The sequence below is a fragment of the Herpailurus yagouaroundi genome, unplaced genomic scaffold, assembly GCF_014898765.1.
Source record: "Herpailurus yagouaroundi ecotype Mexico unplaced genomic scaffold, PumYag 162, whole genome shotgun sequence".
Lineage (NCBI taxonomy): Eukaryota > Metazoa > Chordata > Mammalia > Carnivora > Felidae > Herpailurus > Herpailurus yagouaroundi.
In genome coordinates, this window is record NW_024412403.1 from 26,633,921 (window position 1) to 26,655,705 (window position 21,785).

Consider the following 21,785-nt stretch of genomic DNA (forward strand, 5'->3'; position numbering starts at 1 on the left):
GGACCCAAGGGGTTGGGTGGACTTGGACAATAGCCACATCAGCTGTGACTACAGAAATCTAAAGATAAGAAAAATGTTTTCTGAATGTTCTGGACTGTACAGATGCTTGGGATTTTCACAGAATCTAAAGGATTTTGGAGACTTTTTTTTTTTTTTAATTTACATTCAAATTAGCATATAGTGAAACAATGATTTCAGGAGTAGATTCCTTAAGATATTAAAGACTTTTGCACACAAGATAAGGGATTAGATTTTACTAGATTAGGGAAAAAATAGTTTTGCTGCAATCTTATACCTGAGGGCTTTGTGGTAAAATTATTAATTGTTATACATTCATAATGACTGTATGGAAGTTATAACAGACATTTATTTGCACCTGTTATCTAAGACCAATCTTTCAAGTTCTGAGGCCCGTGACATGGTGATATAAAAAGGAGCTTGGTATGTCATTGATGTGGTAAGAAGAATTGCTCTGTTTGCTTGCAGCTTCAAGTCTACTGATTAACTGAGATTGCTGTAATCTTGTAATCACAAGTTACCTTGGTTAATTGAGTTAGTAAATTCTTCCCTAGTGGGCAGGAAAGTTCAGTTAACTGGGAAGCTTTAGCCTTGGGAAGCCTTGGAATGAATTATTGAAATAGTTACGGGATTTGAAGCCAAGTATTAATATTTTATATTAAAAAGGAAACTAACATTTGTTATGTTTTTAATTGTGTGTTTGTAACTTTTAAGAGAACTTGGGAATCACACTATTAATAAGCTTATTATGTGAACAAGAATACCAATTAATAAGAAGGTTTTCTGTATTAGGTCAGACTACTGAAATATTTAAAAAGCATAGAGAATATATATATATATATATACACACACATACACAAACACACACATACACATATATATAAATTAGAATATACATCTTAAATATTTAAAAAGCATAGATAATAAATATATATTAGAATATATCTATATAAATATTATATAGATATATTCTAATATTTTTGTAAGTTTTATTTAAGTAATCTCTATACCCAACATGGGGCTCGAACTCATGACCTGGAGATCAAGAGTCTCATGCTCCTCTGACTGAGCCAGTCAGGTGCCCCCAAAATATATTAATTAATGCAGTTTAACATGTTTGAATCTATTTATTTATTCAAGAGTATATGTGGGATTGAATATAATTCAAAGAACTCTTAAAAGTTTCTGTTAAAACTTACTGCACTTATAAATGAGAAAATAATATTTGCAGTTGAACTTAAAAGCCCAATAAAGAAATGGGCCTTTTACATTTGTGACTTTAATAGATTGAACTAATTTCAGTAAAAAAACCATTTAGATCATTTTTTCTATGTACAAAAGTCACTCTTGAGGATACCAAAAGCCTGAAATCAACACAGAGGAAGAGTTCTGGAAAGCCAGTTGCTAGGTGAATATATTCATTTTGTGGAAGAGAAAGCTGGGCTTAATGACTGTGTAAAGTTCTTCTGTCATTATCTGTACTCTGCTTTGAATTCATCCATAAACATGATACTATCTTTGGAAATGTCAATAAGCAAGATAATTAAAATAGACTAAGTAATATTCTCTCCAAACTTGGAAGTTTCCTGAATCACAATCATATTTTCTCTGTCAGAATAAATTTTCAATCTCTATCATATATATTATATTATTTTATATTAATATCATATATATTATATAATATATAATGTATTATATATTATATGTTGTGTGTGTATATATATATATATATATATAGAGAGAGAGAGAGAGAGAGAGAGAGAGGTATTTTAATGTTCCCTAGCAGCAATAATGTACAATCATGCAAGGTAACAGGCACATGAGTGTCTTTTCTAGAAGATTGGGAGTCTCCTTAAATCTGTCCTTGCCCCTTGAGGCTTTCAGTGTTTGCTAGTATTTCCTCTGTACCTTTATCTCCTGGTCTCTCCAAGCTGTGTCATTTGCTTATGGAAATTCTAGGCATCCACTTGAGCCCTATCATATGAGTGACAGGCTATGGCCTTTGAGAGAGGACAGTGCTGGCTTCTCACAAACAATGCAGGACTTTGAAGAATAAAGTATTTATTTATTTTTAAAGGTTTATTTATTTATTTTGAGAGAGAGGCAGAGAGAGAGCGAGAGAGAGAGGGAGAGAGAGGGAGAGAAAGTGGGGGAGGGGCGGAGATAGGGAGAAAGAGAGAATCCCAAGCAGGCTCAGTACTGTCAGCATAGAGCTCAATGCAGGGCTTGAACTCACAAAGTGTGAAATCATGACCTGAGCCAAAACCAAGAGTCGGTGCTTAACTGACTGAGCCACCCAGGCACACCTAAAGCATTTATTTTTTAAATCAATAGACATTGTGCTAGTTTAGAGTTTCCTAAACTGTTTTGGTTCCTGATATCACCATTAGTATCCTAATAATTTTTCTACAACAGACCTGGGCTAAAAGAAATACTTAATTGTTGCATTTATTAAGTTATTATATTTGAACACTTTATTAAATATGTAGCTATTGGCAAAGCAAGTACACATCCGTAAAAGGAAAAGTAATACCAAGTTTCAATTTTGAACTAAAACACTTATCAGTGTGTGGGCCTTTTGGGCACTGCTAACCTTCACCAGTCTTGGAATCAGTCTGGACACTGCCATTCTTATTTCCTGCTCCACATTGATTTTCATGCGGCTTTGCTTTTTATTACAGCAACCGCTGAAAGCCCAGCTTTGCCAAAAAAGAAACGTCACTAAAGGGAATGTAGCATGGTCTCATGACACTGTGAATCACCCTGAGATAGTAGTAGTTGCCAACAGGAACTTCTGTGCCATCCTTGAAACTTTTATTTAGAATTCTTTGAGTTCTCTGTGGCACCTGTGGTACCTTAAGGTACTGTTTAGGAACTGCAGTGCTAGGTGAAGGAAAACGAAAAGGATATATTCCATGTTAGGAACCCAACTATAGTAGAGCATATAGATATGTGGTCAATTTATTCCATAAGACAGAGTACTGCAATGAAAATACAGGGTTTTTTTGTTTGTTTTGTTCGTTTGTTTTTTGTCTGCTTAGTATCTGAATTCCCTTCCTACATTAAAAAAAAACAAAAAAAAAAACCTATACTATCTGGTTCTTAGGTGAGAGAGGTCATCCTCCACTACAGAATCTGAATAGACCTAAAGCCTCATTTTCAACCACCCTGAGTGAGGGCCTTGGTTCTTAGGCTTCACAATCAGACCTGTGTATTTTGGATTTTCAGTCAGAAGTAATTGACACAAACAAAGGTTTGGGGATGTCAGGGAAATCTTTCTTTCTGGCTGTGTTGTTAGTGTGCACACTGGCAGCCAAGGCAGTGGTGGGGCCAGTGTTAGTGCTGCAGTGTGGACATCCTTGGCAGTGGCCCTGATAGGTGGCTGTGTCCTCGCTGGACTGGATCTGTGGCATGATTCCAGCTATGGTTTTGGTGGTGTAGGCTCCCATTTTATTTGCTCATTCTGAACATAGTTCTCTAGTCTTCCTGAGGGTATGGACAACCAAATATCCTTTCAATGAATTTCTTTTTTTGTTTAAATCACCCCAACTGCTGCTAATAAAAAGACGTGTGACCGAAGATTTCCATTATCAGAGGAGAGGCAAGATCATAGAGAACGTATTACACTGACTTCACCCGATGGAACAAAAATCTGAGAAAGTACTGAGATGTGCCCCTGAAAGCTCTGGGTACTACCTAATAACCATTGGAGAATCAGCCCTCAAAGGCGAAAAAAGCTGTAAACAAGGAGGGACAGACAACTTGGACAGATTTGAGAGAGCAGAAAACGTGGAAACTTAGCACAGAATGCACCAGGTCCTATTAGGTGAATTTTAAAATGACCCCCTTGTGGTAAGTAGGAGAGTTTGTGAAGTACGTGTCATTAGGGATTATGCCCAGAAAAGGGAGGATGACGCACAATACAGGGAGCTAGCCATGACAGCAATAATTAGAAATCAACTCTGACTAATGTGGGTCTGCCTGAAAGAGGAAAAGAATATCAGGAAATAGAATCCTAGAAGCATATCCGTGAATGAAGAAAAAGTTGTAGCAGGAAGAATTGTTCTGCTGTTTTGAAAGAAACACAGGTTCCTCAAGATAAAACAAAACCCCCGAAAAACAGAATGAAAGCTGTACCACGCAGAAGACTTTTCTTGCCTCAGTAGATTAGAATAGGATATGGATTTTTAGCCTATGAACTCTCTGTGAAATAAACTGAATTCTTCTTTTTTCTTCTTCTTCTTCTTCTTTTAATGGACTGGTTGTTTGGCTTTCATGGGATGAAGCAATTTCAAATGTGACTCATTTTATCCCTTGGTAAGTGAAATCATGTACACATGCCAGAGTTAGGTACACACAAGCTTGGGGACTTCCCTGCTCTTAGGAAAGCTATGTGGTGGGAGTATTTGGCACAAGAGCCTCTCAAATATTAGGCAACACTATAGTTTCTGCTACTTATAGCAGAAGAAGATTATAGCAATATTCTTAAAGCCATGTGAATATCCTTAATGTGAAACCTCATATCATTTCTCAAAAGTCAATTTAAAAACAATTGCCTAAGTTGTTTTAATTATGCTTTAGTGTTCTAACCTATCCACCCAACTTGTTGACCTATGTGCTCTAGGTCAGCTGTCCTGGGTGTGTTTTTTAAATCAAATTCTTCTACGCTAACTCTTTCTATCATGAAAAGAAGGTTGTTTCATCAACTGGAAGAGGAAAGTCTTACCTTGTTGCAGTACTAAGGAGATATCATACTTTTATGCTGTTGAGTTTATTGCTTATGAGTTTAGATCAAGATTCAATTATTGGACTTGTTTGTCCTTCCATAATGGTCAAAGACAGAGAAGGAAGCCAGAAGTTTGGGGAAAAAAGTCCCTGGAATTTAAAGGAAGTTACCCGATAGGAGATACATACTGATGCCAGGGGTCAACCAACACAAATCTTCCTCTGGGTACTTGGCATAAAATATTGAAGAGAATCATCCTTATCACTTTTGCAAATGGATGTGAGCAGAACCCTTCACATCTGATAACAACCTGCATTTCCAATATCCTATCTACTCTTTTCTCCCACATACCCTAAGCACCCCCTGGCCCCTTCATGGTTTCCTTTCCACAGTGGGACCTTTGTGACTTTGCTCTTTCCTCTTCCTCCTTAGTGCCGAGTTATTTATTCTGTCATTTGCACCCCTACAGAACTTGGTTCATAGCTCTGTAAGCATAGGGTCTGCTTCATTATACTACTTCTGTTTCTCTCTTTACCTTCTTTATTTGCTGAGATTCTTTTTTTTTTTAATGTTTATTTGTTTTGAGAGAGAGAGAGAGAGAGAGAGAGAGAGAAGGGGGCAGAGAGAGAGAGAGAGAGAGAGAGAGAATCCCAAGCAGGATCTGTGCCATCAGTGTGGAGTCGGATGCAGGTCTTGATCTCACAAACCACAAGATAATGACCTGAACAGAAATCAAGAGTCTGGAGCCACCCAGGCGCCCCTGCTGAGATTCTTAAGGGCAGGGTCTATTGCTTAGTCATCTTTGCTCCTGCCACATTGCAGGGATACTCAAAATACTCTCAAAATGTCCAACTGCATTCCATACATTAGTGTGCATCTGGTCAAACTCATTATCTCAAATGTTTTAGGCTTGGATGTATATGTTTGTCTTGATTTTCACTTCTATGGCGATGTGTTGTATAAGATAGTCACTTAAAATTCACTAGATGTTTCGTGTCATTTATTAAAATTTGCATTTTTCTAGGTGACTCCTAAGATGCCTTACATCCTTACATCCTAAGGGTGTCTTACATCCTTAGTTTGTAATTCAGGCCTTTTTGGTGTGACCTTGGGTTACTTAATCTCTTAGTTAAATGAAAAAAATACTTCCATATTCAGATGGTGGTAATGAGGGTTAAATGAGACAACTCTGGAATGCATTTACATTGGTTCAGTAAATACATGTTCAGAGAGCATCTGCCTAGGTGCCAGGAACTGTACAGGAACGGTATTGGGGTGACTCAGACACTGTCTACTCAGGGGGCAGTTACAATCTCAAAGCTTTGCCCGGTACTTTTTTTTAAAATTTATTTTTGACAGAGACAGAGAGAGCACAAGTGGGGGAGATGCAGAGAAAGAAAGAGTGAGACACAGAATCTGAAGTAGGCTCCAGGCTCTGAGCTTTCAGTGGAGAGCCCAACATGGGGCTCAAACCCACAAACCATGAGATCATGACCTGAGCTGAAGTTGGATGCTCAACCAACTGAGCCATCGAGGTGCCCCCTTGCCTGGTGCTTAATATGAACTCAATAACTGTTCATTTTCCTTCTTCCTTTCTCTCCCTGGCCTTGCAGTTATTCAATGCTGGGATTTGGAATGGAATAGGAGAGAGAGCTTTAAATTTTGTGTTTATTTCTCCAATGATATTTACATACAGAGATGAGCCTTACTTTGAGAGCTGAAGTTAAAGCTCGTGTCATTCCTTGGTAGTAAAAGGAATGACATAATTTGGAAATAACAAGGCCAGACAAGAACAGCCTGGGAGCTGTGTGCTCTCAGAAGTATGTTGTGGGAGTAACTAGCCCAATGTTCTCTCAGCCTGGGAGCAGCATTTAAGATTTTCTTATCTTACAAAGGAAAAAAAAATCATTCTGTTTAGTTAGCAGAAGAACAGAGTAAACGCAGTGACTACTTTTCCTAACACGGTGGTTTTATATATGTGTTACATACAACAAAACAATTGCTTAAGAAGGTTATGCTCTTATTTTAAAAACAAGCCACCCAGTGGGTTTGGCCTCCAGGAAAACTGCCTACACATTTTTAAAATGTACACTGGCCATCAGTTTTGACACTTCCATCCTGCCCTACTGGTTTGCTTCACTTCACCTCATTTAGCACCACATCTCTATGTCAATCATTCACACAGATCTAAAGCTGTGGTTGCATGATATGACTGCTGAAAATGAACAATCCGACAATTTTTTCCACAAAGATGTGCTTAACAACTTACAGTTTTTAATTGTTTTTTAAAAAGTTTATTTATTTATTTTGAGAGAGAAAGAGCACGCATGGGGGAGGGTCAGAGAGAGGGAGAGAGAGAGAGAGATAGAGAATCTCAAGCAGTCTCTGTACTGCCAGCGCACAGTCCAACATATGGCTTGAACTCACAAACCATGAGATCAGGACCTGAGTGGAGATCAAGAGCCAGATACTTAACTGACTGAGCCACCCAGGCGCCCCAACAACTTACGGTTTTTAAAATACCAAGATAAGAAAGTCGGAGAATACTGGCTGGATTTTTCTTTTGAAGCATCAGCTATTTGGCTGTTGTGGAGTTTAGCTAAGTATGTTAATATAGTGAGCGCTATCAATAATAAATGATGGGCAATTAACTATCAAAGTGGAGGGAGGAATTCCTGGTAGAGGACAAAGAATCTTCAAAAGCATAGAGATAAAAAGGAGTGTTCAGGGATGTCAAGAATGTATTCGGAGTGCAAGGAGGCAGTGAAACTGGTACAATTGCCCTGCCTGCAGGCAAATAGTCTTTATGTAGTTGCAAAAACATGGGACATTGTTCTGTGTGTGTGGGAGCCACTGAATGGTTTTATTTATTTATCTCTAAATGTTTATTTATTTTATTTAGAGAGACAGAGAAAGCATGCACGTGTGCACAAGTAGGGGAGGGACAGAGAGAGAGAGAAGGAGAGAGAGAATCTCAAGCAGGCTCCACACTGTCAGCATAGAGCCTGATGTGGGGCTTGATCTCACGAATTGTGAGATCATGACCTGAGCCGAAATCAAGAGTCGGACCATTTAACCAACTGAACCACCCAGGCACCCCATCCACCGAATGCTTTTAAACAGGATGGTAAAAATCTCTTATTTGTATTGGCGTTGCACAGTCTGCCCACCTATCTCTCCACCCACATCACCTCTGTGCCTGCTTCAGGTGTCTGTAAGGACTTCCGGACATTCAGGCCCAACTACCATTCATGGTTTCCAAGTTCAGCATGTGGGACATAGGGCCCTAAGTCTGGAACAACATGACATTTAGGATACAGAGTTGGAGGAGAATCTCTGTAGTCTTAGTGGAAAGAATGTAAGAACTGTCCTGGAGCCCTAGCCGGAGACCACAAGGTTGCTGCAGTGCAAAGTAACTTGTTGCTGTACTGCTTGTGGGGCTCACCTTCATCTGCAATTGTGGGGATTCTGTTCCCATGCAAATGAATTGAATAGTGTGTCAACTGATACCAACGTAAACTTGATTCTTTAGTAGAAAGTCAGAGTTTTATTTATTCAGAGAATTGAAGTTATTTGTTACCCATTCTAGACCTACCACATGAAGGGAAAAAGCTGAGGAAACTTCATATCACAGATGTATGTGAGTAATGGAGATTATGGTAGACTCCTCAATAACTACTCTTACTCTATTGAGAAGTAACAATGTAATATGGGGAGTTGGGCATGTCTTGTCTAATGGAAGTTCTTTCTTCTCTTGCTGGTGATTGATTTAAAAATTGGCATGTGACCCAATTCTAGTCAATGAGGTACAAAAAGAGGTTTCCTAGAGGCATTTTGGAAAGTTCCGTCCTCTTTTCGAAAGTGCTGGATGAGATTCCAGTCTCTCTATCTCCTGAATGTGAGCAGAAAGCATTTAGCTCTGACTGGTACTGGAAGCCATCTTCAGACTTCAAAGTTAAGTTAGGTTCAAGCTCTGGGCTAAGAATAAAAACAGAAAGAACTGGGTGCCTAGGTGGCTCAGTTAGTCAATTGTCTGATTCTTGGTTTCAGCTCAGGTCATGATCTCATGGTTCATTAAATTAAGCCCTGCATTGGGCTCAGCACTAACAGCACGGAGCTTCCTTGGGATTCGCTCTCTGCTCTCTCCCTGACCCTCCTCCCACTTATGCCCTCTCTCTTTCTCAAAATAAATCAATAGAAACATTTAAAAACAAAAAAACAAAAAAACAAAACAGAAAGAACCAAGGTCTTGGTGTCATGGGTGAACCTTTGATTCAACCACCCTACCTCTGGCTTTCCAGTTAAGTAATTAAAACATTTCTTTAATTTTTATTTCTTTAAATTTTTTTTGTATTCCTTTTCCAGTTCACTGCGTTAGGTCACCCTTCCTTTTAGAATCATGCATCTCAGCTCTGCTGCTTTCCTCACAGTGATCCCCTTGAATCTCCAGTCCTTGTCTATACCCATTTAGGAAATTGACACCTGATTGATATATGTCTTCTCTACTCAAATCCCGCCATGGTCCTTGGGGACTTCAATATCCTTGGAATGCTGTGTCTGGCATCCTTATGTCAGGGACAGTGACCTCCTACCCTAATGACCTTTACCTCCATTTCTCCACATTATCTTAAAATCTGCTATTCCATTTTATGACACAAAGCCCTATCCCTGTCACTTTTTTCCACCTGTCCAACCCCCTTCCTCCCAACTAAACCTGTTTTTGTTTGTTTGTTTGTTTGTTTAACCTCAGCACATGCTTCCTGTTTCACACCTTTCCAGCTTTGGCTTTCTACCCTGTCTCTCATTTGCTCAGTTCCTTCCCAGTTTCACTTCCCTCCTTGCACTCACCTAGGACCTCTATTACCACATCCCTAATCAAATTCCCAGTCCCTCTAATCAATGCCCCCATTCCCCTTTGGCCTTCTACTAATGTTCAATAGTCCTTAACTTTTGTATAATCTGACCTTTATTTTTACAGCTAGTACTTCGGGGTGAGGTGTTACTTGGAAAAAAAAAAAGCACATAATTAGACTGAATCCATTTAAGTGTGTTACTTTCAATTCATCTGGACCTAAGTACCATTTGATGTTCTTTTTTTTTAAGTCTGTTTGTTTGTTTGTTTGGAGAGAGAGAAAGAGAGAGAGAACATGCACAAGCAGGGAAGGGACAGAGAAGGAGAGAGAGAGAATTCCAAGCAGACTCCATGGAGTCTGCCAGTGCATGGAGCCTGATGTGGGGCTCAAACCCACAAACTGTGAGATCATAACCTGAGCCGAGATCAAGTGTCAGCCGCCTAACTGACTAAGCCACCCAGGAGCCCCTCAGTGTTCTTTTTATTCATACTTTTCCCTGATATTGACCATTCTAAACTTTTACCTACTCTTCAAACCTCTGTCCATTCATTCCCTCATTCTTGGCAGATATTCTAGCTTCCTGTGTCATATAGAAAATAGAAAACAGAAGCCGCCAGTGTAACTTACCTCATCTTCTTCCCTCCGTCTTTGCTTCCCTTTCTCCTTATCTTTCCAAGATCTGCTTCTGTCTCAGAGGAAGGGGCACTGCCCCATTTAGTGGAGAAAGACCTCTCCGCAGATATTTTTGACCTTACTAAGTTTTGCCTGCTCTAAAGTTTTAACTAATAAGTAGTCAGACCCATATGTGTTCCTGATGTTTACAGCCTCTTAGTCTCTGCTTTCTCTGGCCCTGTTCTCGTGAGACTAGCACACGCCGGTATAGTGCTGGCAGATTCAGTAGCAGCCATTTTCTGAGATGCACTTTACCAGAGTAGGGGGTACACAAGGGTCCCCATTCTCACCAGCTGATGGCAAGGGAGTGCACTGAACTGCTGAGGGGTTAGTTTTTAGCTGCCTGAGGAGAGCTCCAAGCAATTTGCCCACTGACATTTATTTTCCCTTAACTCTCTGTGACTGAACTTTCACCTCACATTCCTTAGCTCCCTGATCCTTGCTAGGATTAGAATTTTTGCAGAATTTTGCCTGCCTGGCTGGTGTTATCAGTTAGGTTGCTTTTTATTGCCAAACTCCTTTTGTAGTAATCTTAAGCAAAAAGGAATCTTGTTAGAAGGATGTTGAACACTCCAACAATTAGTAAGAAACTGTAGAAAAAGCTTGGCAAAAAGACAAAAAGCAGTGCTGCTTTATAAGGTCAGGAGGAAGACAGCACAGCAGACATTAAGTTAGGAAGCTGGGGGCCGGGGTGCCTGGGTAGTTCAGTCAGTTAAGCGCCCAACTCTTGCTTTCGGCTCAAGTCGTAATCTCACAGTTCATGAGTTCGAGCTCCTCATCGGGCTCAGTGCTGCTTGGGTGCAGACTACTTGGAATACTCTCTCCCTCTCTCTCTCTCTGCCCCTCCTGCTCATTCTCTCCCTCTCTCTCTCAAAAACAAAACAAAACAAAACAAAACAAAACAAAACATAAAAACAGGAAGCTGTGGCTTTGCTACAGACACTGGCACTATTACTGTAACTGTGAACAGATTTGGACTGTCCTGTCTTCTTGGTGTTGTTCAAAATTCAAAGTCTTGAGCAAGAGTACCAGGCTGCCTGAACCTGACTGAATCACTTGCATGAGTCATGACTGCCCGGGTGGGAGTGAAGATGAAAGCAGGGAGAGATGGATGAATTTCCTTCATGTTTCACAGAGGGAGGCGGGATGCTTCAGCCAATCAGTAGCCGCCCTTTCAGATTTCTAACATCTATGCGCATCCTTCTTCCCATACCTAGAGGTATGAGAAAGATGTTCCTGCGAATAAAATACCTGAAATTGAACTCATCCTCTCCCTGGTGGGACAGGAATCCTGACTTGCTTCATTTGGTTGCAACTTCAGTGGTTCAACTTTTCACTTTATTTACTTGAAAAGAGAAGTGCTACCATGTTGTTTATTACACGGGTAACATTTTACATCTTAAAATGGAAATACCTCCATTGCCTCAGAAAATGGCCTTAAGAAATTTAGAACCATTACAGTAAATAAACAGCAGCATATTTACTTAAAAATATGATAAAGCACCCCTGGCTTCAACTCTGACTAATTTTCCTCTTTTAAGTTCACCAGGCTTTTGGGGAGTTCAGTGTCAAGGTAAGAACATTTCCTCTATGAAACCATGGGATAACCCAAGGATTAGTAAACTTCTGTGAATGTAAATAGTAAAACACCAGGCCACGAACAAACATGGGACAGTTCCTCAATTTCCTCCACTACAGACTTCCTTTAAGTGTTGACAGTTCTTGATCTACTCTTAAATGTGAATCCTAAATAGCACAATTATGGTATTAAAAATACCATGAGAGGATGAAATATTTCAGAGAAACCTTCTAAATGCTAGACATGGATGCCTGCTTTTTCCTCCTTTCTTCCAGTAAAGGGGCTGGGAACCCCTGGGAACATTATTAGAACTAGTTATTTTCTTTGCACTCTATATTATCACCATTAAATCACATGGGATTGAGGTAGTAGCTTGTTTACTTTCTCTTACATTCTGGTAAACTTAAATTAAATGCCCTTAATTAATACTCACATTTCTGCAGAGTGGTCGGACTCCAGGCCAGGACACCCACCAATAAAGACTAGCACATCCCCACTTGCTGGAACTTTTTCTATCATCTTGGTTATCAGTGTTAAAAGATAAAGCCAAATGCTTTTTTTTGTTAAGTTTATTTGTTTATTTTGGGGGAGACAGAGACAGTGCAAGTGGGGGAGGGGCAGAGAGAGAGGGAGACACAGAATCTGAGGCAGGCTCCAGGCTCTGAGCCGGCAACACAGAGCCCCACGTGGGGCTTGAACTCACAGACTTCAAGATCATGACCTGAGCTGAAGTCGGATGCTTAACCAACTGAGCCACCTAGGAGCCCCTTTAAAGTTTTTATTTTTAAGTTGTCATTTAAATTCCACTTAGTTAACCTACAATGTAATATTAGTTTCATAAAGTCAAACACTCTGAACAGAAGTGCTCAACAGGCTTCTTAGAGCTTTAGGAATTGAATTGCCTAGTTTATTAGCTGCTACTCTCAGGTAGACCTCAGTGGATAGGACATGTTTTTCCCCTAGTCTTTAATGTAGAATAACAGCATTCTATACCATTTCATAAATATTCAAGGATTTACTGATTAGAATGATCATAAAACTTTATTAGTGTATCAGTTATTTATAATGAACATCAGAAGTTAGTGATTTTGCAATTCAAATTGTGTTACGTCTTATTTAGTTGCATTGCTATGTTGCAGTTTCCCCAGTTTACACTCTTCTTCAGTAGATGCAGCAGCCATAGAAATGTGCTGCTCAGATCTCCTGCTGTGGGATGTGTCGTTGGTGGATGGCCCCAGATACGGGCCCCTCAGTCCATCATTGCATTTCCCCAAAGTCCACATTTCTCACCGGCTGCTCTCAGCCCAGGACTGAGCCTGGCAAGGACACAAAGACAGGTCAATTCCTGCAAGGTGCAGTTTTCCTCTGCAGGGAAACTTTGGCTTGAGGAGTCCTCATTGGCTTTGCCAAAGCTTCTTAGAAGGATCCTGAAGTCTGAGAATCTAGTTATCCAATTCTTCATTTCCTCTCTCTTTCCCACAGACTTGCACCATGGGCTGAGAGCTTGCCCCAACTCCTTTATCTTCCCACAATTTCCTATCTGACAGATGTCTCAAATGCATCTCTTGCATGTCTAGTCCTGTCTTGGTGCCTACTTTTGGAGGGCCTGAACTAATGCATGTGACACTGATAGTGATCCAAGAAAGCAGTGGTATTGTAATGTTGAATGGAACACTGCTACCTACAGCCTTCTCGTCATATGAGATAATGAAATCCCTTTGTTATTTTTTTAAAGCATTTTTATTGTGAACTATAACATGCATGTAGGGATTTGCAGAAAATAAAATTGTACAGTGTAATGAATTATCATTAACTAAATGCTCATGAAAACACCAGCAAGGTCATGAAATACGACATTTCTAGAACCTAGAAGGGCCCCAAATGCTTCCTCCTACATTACTTTCCTCTCAATGAAAGAAACTACTAACTTGTGATGACCTCTTCCTTATGTTTGTTTATAATTTTCCCACCAAAGCATGCATGCATTCACGCATCTCCAAGCAATGTACTTCCATTTGACTTTTTAACTCCATATAAACAGAGTTGTTCACTGTATATTTCATGTCCGTTATCTTCTACTCATTATGTTCTTGATATTCATCCATGCTCTATTCTTGTATTTGTAATTTAAAAATTTTTATTGCTAATGGTGCTCCATCTTATGATATATACATTTATTTATTCTTTATGGATTGAAATATGAATAATTTCAAGATTGGGGTTATTAAAAATAATGCTGTAGACATTCTTGGACCTGTTTCTTGGTGCATACAGCATACATTTGTTTGGTATAATCTAGTATTTGACTTTGTAGTCATAGGGTATATATACTTTCACTTTAAGGAGAATAATAAACTAGTTTCCAAAGTGGTTGTACCAATTTGCACCCCCACCATCACTGCATGAGTATTGTTCTACATTGCTCTATAACTTCACCAAGAAAAAAAAAGAGAGAGGACTCAAATAAATAAAGTCAGAAATGAAAAAGGAGATGTTATAACCGATACCACAGAAATACAAAAAAATCCTAAGAGACTACTATAAACAATTATACACCTATAAATTGGACAATCTGGAAGAGATAAATAAATTCCTAGAAACATATAATATTCAAAAAAAGAAGCATGACGAAATAGAAAATCTGAAGGGTGTCTGGGTGGCTCATTTGGTTAAGTGTCAGATTCTTGATTTTGGCTCAGGTCACAATCTCACGGTTTGTAAGACGGAGCCCCCTGTCAGGCTCTGTGCTGACAGCATGGAGTCTGCTTGGGATTCGCTCTCTCCTTCCCTCTCTCTGCCCCTTCCCCCTCAAAATAAATAAACAAACATAGAAGGAAAGAAGGAAAGAAGGAAAGAAGGAAAGAAAGAAAGAAAGAAAGAAAGAAAGAAAGAAAGAAAGAAAATCTGACCAGACCAATTACTAATAAGGAGATTGAATTCATAATCCAAAACCACTGAACAAACAAAAGTTCAGGACTAGACAGCTTTACCGGTGGATTCTACCTAATATTTAAAGAAAAATTAATGTCAATTTTTAATCGAACTCTTTCAAAACACAGAAGAGGAGAAAACTCTTCCAAACTCAGTTTATGTGACCAGCATTATCCTGATACCAAAACCAGACAAGGATGCCATAAGAAAAGATAATTACAGGCCAATATCTCTAATGAACACAGATGCAAATATCCTCAACACAGTATTACCAAACCAAATGGAACAGTACATTAAAAAGATCATATGCCATGATCAGTGGAATTTATTCCAGGAATGAAAGGATGGTTTCATCTCTACAAATCATCACTGTGATAAACCACATTAACAAAAAGAAGGATAAAAATCATATGATCATCTCAATAGATGCAGAAAAAGCATGTGACAACATTCAACATCCATTTATTATAAAAACTCTCAATGAAGTGGGTATGGAGGGAACATAACTCAACATAATAAAAGCCATTCATGACAAGTCCACAGCTAACATACTCAATGGTGAAAAGCTGAAAGCTTTTCCTTTAAGATCAGGGATAAGACAAGGATATGAAATCTTGCCACTTTTATTTAATGTAGTATTGTAGTTCCTAGCCACAGAAATTAAGTACAAAAAGGAAAAAAAGTCATACAAGTTGGAAAAGAAGAAGTAAAACTCACTATTTGCAGATGACATGATATTATATATAGAGAAAACCTTAAAGACTCCATTAAAAAACTGTTAGAACCTATAAATGATTTCACTAAAGTTGCAGAATACAAAGTCAATACACAAAAATTTGTTGTATTTTTAGATATTAATAACAAACTATTAGTAAGTGAAATAAAAGAAACAATCCAATTTACAGTTGCATCAAAAGGAATAAAATAGGAATAAATTGAATCTAGTTAAGGAGGTGAAAGACCTATATATTGAAAACCATAAGACATTAATGAAAGAAATTGAAGAAGACACAAATAAATGGAAAGATATTTCCTGCTCATGGATTGTAAGAATTAATATTGTTAAAAATATCCATACTAGGGGTGTCTGGGTGGCTCAGTTGGTTAAGTGTAGGACTCTTGATTTCATGTCCGGTCATGATTTCATGGTTCAGGAGATCGAGCCCCATGTCTATCTCTGTGCTGCATGAGATTCTGCATGAGATGCTCTCTCTCTCCCTTTCTCTCTCTACCCCACCCAGTTCTCTCTCTCTCAAATAAATAAATAAATAAATAAATAAATAAACTTTTAAAATTAAAAAAAAAAATGTCCATACTACCCAAAGCAGTCTACAGATTTAATGCAATATCCATCAAAATTCCAATGGCATTTTTTACAAAAATAGAACAAACAATTCTAAAATTTGTATGGAATCATAAACACCTGAATAATCAAAGTAATTTTAAGAAAGAATAACAAAGCTGGAGGGATCATGCTCCCTGATTTCAAACTATATTACAAAGCTATAGTAATTAAAATAGTATGGTATTGACATAAAAACAGACATATAGATCAATGGAACAGAATAGAGAGCCCAGAAATAAACCCAGAAGAGGCAAGAATATGCAATGGAAAACATACAGTCTTTTCAATTAATAATATTGGGAACATTGGACAACCACATGCAAAAGACTGAAACTGGACCACTATTTTACAACATATACAAAAATTAACTCAAAATGGATTAAAGGACTGAATGTGAAACCTGGTATCATAAAATCCCTAGAAGAAAGCCTAGGTGGTAAGCTTCTTGGCATAGGTGTTATTTGAATCTGACACCAAAAACAATAGCAATAAAAGGAAAAATAAACAAGTGGGAATACATCAAACTAAAAAGCTTCTGCCCAGCAAAGAATTGATCAACAAAATGAAAATGTAACCTACTGAATGAAAGTGAATATTTGCAAATGATATATCCAATAAGGAGTTAATATCTAAAATACATAAGGAACTCATACAACTCAATAGCAAAAGAAACAAAAAAATAATTCAAATAAAAAATCAGCAGAAAATCTGAGTAGGCTTTTTTTTTTTTTTTCCTAAAAAAGACATACAGGTGGCCAAACAGCACATGAAAAATACTGTGTATCATTAATCATCTGAGAAATACAAATCAAAACCCCTCACCCCTGCTAGAATGGCTGTTTTCAAAAAGGTTAGAAATAGCAAGTGTTGGCAAGGATGTGGAGAAAAAGAAACTCATGTGAACTACTGGCAGTAATGTAAAGTGGTACAGCCATGATGGAAAACAGTATGGAGATTCCTCAAAATACGAAAAGTAGAACTACCGTATGATCAAGCAATTCCTTTTCTGTGTATTCATCCAAGGAAAATGGAAACACTAACCTGAAAAGATATATGTACCCCTATGTTTATTGCAGCATTATTTATAATAGCCAAGATATGGAAACAACCTAGGTGTCTATCACTGGATGAATAGATAAAGAAACTGGTAAATCTATACAGTAGAACATTATTCAGTCATAAAAAGAAATGAAATCTTGCCATTTGTGTGAATATGGATGGACCTTGAGGGTATTACGCTTAGTGAAATAAGTCAGACAGAGAAAGACATATACTGTATGAGCTCTTTTATATATGGAATCTAAAAATAAAGAAATCAATCACTCAATCAATCAAGCGCATAGATACAGAGAACAGATTAGTGGTCACCAAAGGTATGGGGAATGGTGGGAGAAATGTTTGAACTGTTTCTCAGTTTTTTTTAATAGTTTAAATTGAATAAAAAATATTATCTCTCAAAAAATTGAGATGATGTTGTTTTAAGTTGCTTAAGTTGGGAGTTTTGTTATGCAGCAAAAGCTCACTGACACAAACTTATTTTAGAATTGTTTTTTACATTTGTCACAGTGACAAGTTTTTCTGTTTATTGCATCTGCTGTTTCTCATCATGGTAGTTCATTTTTTCATGCATACTGTAATTTTTTATGGAGACCTATTTGCAATGAAGAATTTTGTTGAGGGCCTCTGTGATTCCTAGGTTGTAAATGTAAAAGAATCAGTTTTGAGTTTTGCACTGAATGAGCCCTAGCTATTACAATGGTCTGTATGAATTATATTACTAATTTTTTGGCTGTAAATTTTGTACTACACACTAGTTTAAATTTGTATCTATACGGCAGGATTTTCCTGTTACTTTGGTTAGTTGGATAATTTTTCTAGATTCATTTTTTTCATAAACCAGGAAGCTCCTTGTGGGTCTGACTATTATTTTGAGACTCAATTCCAGCTCCTCCACTTCTAACCCCCATGAAGCCACAGCCTCTATTATCTCATGGGCATTAAAACCTCAGCTCTAGATTCCCAGGGCAGTTTTTAATTTTTTATTAATATAAAAACATTTTTCAAATGTTTATTAATTTGTGAGAGACAGAGACACTGAGCTTGAGTGGGGGAGGGGCAGAGAGAAAGGGAGACACAGAATCTGAAGCAGGCTCCAGGCTCTGAGCTATTAGCACAGGACCTGACGCGGGGCTTGAACTCACAGACCGTGAGATCATGACCTGAGCCAAAGTCAGACACTTAACCAAATGAGCCACCCAGGTGCCCATTTTTTAAATTATTTTTTAAAGTTTTTATTTATTTATTTTGAGAGGGGGAAAGCATGAGTGGGGGAGGGGCAGAGAGAGAGAGGGAGAGAGAGAGAATCCCAAGCAGGGCTTCAACTCATGAACCGTGAGATCATGACCTGAGCCAAAGTCTGACGCTTAACCAACTGAGCCACCCAGGCACTCCTCCAAAGGCAGTTTTTAATTTTGACTTCTGGAAATAGCTCTTTTCTTCTTTGGAGCAGAGGTATTTAAAACAGATTAACTTTATTTTGTCCAACATTTCTATGTGTTTGTATCCATGTTTGTTTCCTTCCATGTCAGATCAGGCTATCATGTTTCTAAATGTCTGTGTAGGATTCTATAGCATTAATTAGTATCTGCTGAATAACTGCTACAAATTTAGCATATATTCAGTATTGCTCCTACTCCCTTTATTAGCTTCACTCAACCTTTAAAATTATCTGTCTTATCCTTTCTCCCTGAGTAGTTGGTAAACTCCTTGTGGGGAAGATATGTTTTATTCTTTTTGTTTCCTGCCTTGTCCTCAAAAAGATCTTGCATGATAACTGCTCAATGAATATTTTAAAATATTTACTTTTAAAATGTATAATTTGAAAATAAGGTGGACCCATGGGAAGTTTTAAAAATATACATTAACTATTGGGGCACCTGGGTGGCTCAGTCAGCTAAGCATCCAACTTCAGGTCATGATTTCGCAGTTTGTGAGTTCAAGCTCTGCATTGGGCTCTCTGCTGTCAGGCTTTAGAACGGAAGTGATGAGGTTTTGTTTACAGTTTGTGAGAGTTGACAAAATACTGAAGAAAATCTTATTAATGTGAATGACACCATTGCAGGCATATAAGCAATTAGGTCACCTCTGTGCCTTGCTTTATATTACCTCAGAGGAGCTCTTTTTACTTCAGTCATCGCAGTGGCAGGTGAAAACTAGACTGTACCTCATCTTAGCTGCCCTGTGACACTGTTACTTTCTGCTCTGGCCTCTTTGTCACCTCTGTGGGGAGATGCCTGTGGGAACCTGTTCAGCCATTCTTCTGCATGGACAAACCCAAAAGGGAGAAAATGCTAACATCTCAATGGGCAACCCTTGACCAGTGGAGGATGGGAGACTGGACAAATCATCTATTGTTTCAGCCCTAGGTGAACAACTCTGACTCACATTTTACACAGCATCTCAGTCTCCAGCAAGATCAAGGTCCACTTGCCCAGTAATGAACGGTTTGATAATACACCTCGGTTTATCTTTCTGTTCCCAGTTGCACTCTACCAGGACCTTTACTCTTATTCCTTAGGATTACTGCCCCCAAATTACTTTCGCCTTGTCATGGGCTCTTCTTTTTTGGGATGAAACTCAGGCTAAGACAACGAAACCAACATATTATAGAATAGTTAGTGAAGAGGCCTAACTTCCCTGAAGGGGAGTTTCAACTTCATCAACTAGTTCACCAATCTCATTTAGAAATGTAGGTCTGTGAGGAAAAAAATAGACCTAATTCAAGAGTAGGGCTTTTAGGATCCTTAGAGAGATCTCTAGAAGGACAACTTCAATTCTGGTAGTGGAATCTTTAAGTAACAGCTGCCAAAGAGGGTTAAATTGGTAGGAAGAGGTAGTCAGATAGACTGGCACCATAGAGCCAAAAAAAATAAGTACTTAGGATTTCAAAAGAAACTACGTGTTCTTCCATATTTTGAGCTCTGTATTCTCAATTGCCACCACCGTCGTCGTCGTCGTCTTCTTCTTCTTCTTCTTCTTCTTCTTCTTCTTCTTCTTCTTCTTCTTCTTCTTCTTCTTTCCACTTGAAAAGAATGCATTTTGGCACGGTTTAAAAGATGTGTTACAACCATGTGGGTCCAATTAACAATTGACTCAAGATTCTGGTATCAAGTGTGTAGGCTAGATGACTAATAAGTCCAGAATGCTATTCAGTAAAGTCCATTTTTCTTCTACAGATAAACCAGCATATGACAATAGACACCCAGGAAGTTGAGGCCAGAAGGAATAAAATGTTCCCTAGACACTTTAATCCTGGTTGTGTTTTCTGCCTTGACAAAATTGCTGAAAGTAAATATTTCTATAAGCTGGGGAATGTTTTGGGCGTCCCTTTCACAGTGGCTCTGATAAGTCCTGCTCATAGTAGAGGATACTGGTTTGACTCTCAGCCACAATCTTTTGAGTAGTTATGCCCAAGGGAGGTGGAACAGACACTTAGTGAAACAGAAGCCTTGTCTATTTCTTAAGTAAACATTTATCAGATGAACTGGTGTATAAAATTTATCATATCAGGAAGAGCCAACCTTAATATCAAACATGACATAGTTCAAGCATAAACAAATTATTATGTAAATAATAGGTAGCCATGGAAGCAATGAGAACAACAAATTATCATAAGAATATACTTGAGCTGGTCTGGATACTGGGACAGGGTAGTTTCCATACACCATTTCTGGTCCTCCAAACAACTTTGCAAGGTAAATATGATTCTCTTGATTTTCCAGTGGAAGAAATTGAAACTCAGAATTCTGCACCCAGAGCTATATAGCTGGTAAATGTCAGTGCCTGGATTAAAATAACTAATCATCAGGATCATGATCATTAAGATTGATGACATTTATGTGTACATACTGATGATCACAACTGGGACGATGACCTTCCATATGTTATTTATTCCAACAACAACTTCTTGAGTTAGTCACATCATGCCCATTCTACATATGAAGAAAGTAAATTTTGAAGGTTAAAGGGCTCCATCAAAGTCGTATGATGGGCATGCAGCAGCTCTGGAATTTTAACTAGGATATGAAGGATTATTCTGCCCTCACCCATTCTACCAAGCCTCTGAAAACAGATTTCTCATGTCCTGCCCTATGCCTGCCTCAACTGATATGTTTCAATCAAGCATGTGAGAGGGTAAGTTCCATTTCCCACTCTTGCCCCCAAGGGTCTGACTAATGCTGCTCTCTTCAAAGAACTGCTAACATCTCTAGTTTAAGCAATGTGCAAAATAACTGATTCAAATAAAATCTCTTTCCCCGAGGCCTCTCTTATGCATGGTTCATTTTCTGGACTAACAAGACCAAGAGGTGGCCCTGCAGGGTGAACCCATGACATGTTGGTAACTTCAGTGCCTCAGTGGAGCCACGAGCAAGATTTAATGGAAAACAGGCACATTTTATGGTAAATCAGTTTCATTTCTGAGAGATCTTCACACAGTGTCTAAGGAGCAATGACAAGCTGGAAAACTAGATTGACAGTTGATTCAGATGTCTACTATTATGTTCTCCTTCCTTCTGACACAACATGTTTGTTTCTTAAATAGCAGAATTCTAGATCTTCAGGATTAAAGGCAGAGAGAAATAATTTCATATGTAGGTTGCA

General features: G+C 38.4%; 1 long non-coding RNA gene across 1 annotated transcript in view; it reads left to right on the forward strand.

Moving 5' to 3' along the window:
• The window catches only part of LOC121036067 (uncharacterized), a 93,053-nt gene extending 71,609 nt beyond the window's left edge, over positions 1-21,444 (forward strand). Inside the window, exons 4-5 of the long non-coding RNA XR_005793217.1 lie at positions 20,360-20,471; positions 20,906-21,444. This is a non-coding gene — a long non-coding RNA (uncharacterized LOC121036067). The remainder of the gene's footprint in view (positions 1-20,359; positions 20,472-20,905) is intronic.
• Positions 21,445-21,785: the final 341 nt, after the last annotated feature.